This window comes from Lethenteron reissneri, chromosome 47 (genome assembly GCF_015708825.2).
Source record: "Lethenteron reissneri isolate LAM-NWPU_2019-01 chromosome 47, ASM1570882v1, whole genome shotgun sequence".
Classification (NCBI taxonomy): domain Eukaryota; kingdom Metazoa; phylum Chordata; class Hyperoartia; order Petromyzontiformes; family Petromyzontidae; genus Lethenteron; species Lethenteron reissneri.
Genome location: NC_083825.1, coordinates 11402113 through 11403818, shown reverse-complemented (window position 1 = coordinate 11403818; position 1706 = coordinate 11402113).

Genomic DNA, 1706 nt, shown 5'->3' with positions numbered 1-1706 from the left:
GAGTGTGGGGGTGGTGGTGAGTGTGAGTAGTGAGGATGATTGGTTTAGGGTGAGTGTGAGGGAGGGAGAGTGTAATCTGCCTAGTGGTGAGGGTGAGTGGTGAGCGTGAGTTGTGAGGGTGAGTGGTGAGGGGTGAGTGGTGAGTAGTGAGGGTGAGTGGCGAGGGTAAGTGGTGAGTAGTGAGGGGTGAGTGGTGAGTGTTGAAGGTGAGTGTTGAGGGTGAGTGGTGAAGGTGAGTGGTGAGTAGTGGTGAGGAAGAGTGGTGAGGAAGAGTGTTGAGGAAGAGTGGTGAGGGTGATTGGGGAGGGTGAGTGGTGAAGGAGAGGGGTGAGTGGTGACGGTGAGTGGTGAGCATGAGTGGTGAGATTGAGTGGTGAAGGTGAGTGGTGAAGGAGAGGGGTGAGTGATGAGCGTGAGTGGTGTGGGAGAGGGGTGAGTGGTGAGGGAGAGGGGTGAGTGGTGAGGGTGAGTGGTGAGCGTGAGTGGTGAGGGTGAGTGGTGAGTGGTCAGGATGATTGGTGAGGGTGAATGGTGAGCGTCAGTGGTGAGGGAGAGGAGTGAGTGGTGAGCGTGAGTGGTGAGGGTGAGTGGTGAGGGTTCTGTGGTGTGAGTGGTGAGGTGGTGAGTGGTTAGGTGGTGAGTGGTGAGGGTGAGTGGTGAGGGTGAGTGGTGGTGGTGAGTAGGCAGAGTGAGTGGTGAGAGGTGAGGGTGAGTGGTGAGGGTGAGTGGTGAGGGTGAGTGGTGAGGGTGAGTGGTGAGTAGTGAGGGTGAGTGGTGAGTAGTGGTGAGGAAGAGTGGTGAGGAAGAGTGTTGAGGAAGAGTGGTGAAGGTGATTGGGGAGGGTGAGTGGTGAAGGAGAGGGGTGAGTGGTGAGTGGTGAGCGTGAGTGGTGAGGGTGAGTGGTGAGTGGTGAGGATGATTGGTGAGGGTAAATGGTGAGCGTCAGTGGTGAGGGAGAGGGGTGAGTGGTGAGTGTGAGTGGTGAGGGTGAGTGGTGAGTAGTGAGGGTGTGTGGTGAGGGAGAGGGGTGAGTGGTAAGGGTGAGTGGTGAGAGTGAGTGGTGAGTGTGAGTGGTGAGGGTGAGTGGTGTGAGTGGTGAGGTGGTGAGTGGTTAGGTGGTGAGTGGTGAGGGTGAGTGGTGGTGGTGAGTAGGCAGAGTGAGTGGTGAGAGGTGAGGGTGAGTGAGTGGTGAGTGTGAGTGGTGAGGGTGAGTGGTGAGCGTGAGTGGTGAGAGTGAGTGGTGAGGGTGAGTGGTGAGAGTGAGTGGTGGTGGTGAGGGTGAGTAGTGAGAGTGGTGAGGGTGAGTGGTGAGGGTGAGTGGTGAGGGTGAGTGGTGAGGGAGAGGGGTGACGGAGAGGGGTGAGTGGTGAGGGTGAGTGGTGAGTGTGAGTGGTGAGTAGTGGTGAGGGCGAGTGGTGAGCGTGAGTGGTGACGGAGAGGGGTGAGTGGTGAGGGCGAGTGGTGAAGGAGGGGTGAGTAGTGAGTGGTGACGGTGAGTGGTGAGCGTGAGTGGTGAGGGAGAGGGTGAGTGGTGAGGGTGAATGGTGAGTGGTGAGGGAGAGGGGTGAGTGGTAAGGGTGAGTGGTGAGGGGTGAGTGTGAGTGGTGAGCGGTGAGAGTGAGTGGTGAGGGTGAGTGGTGAGGGTGAGTGGTGAGTAGTGAGGATGATTGGTTAGGGTGAGTGGTGAGGGAGAGGGGTGAGTGGTG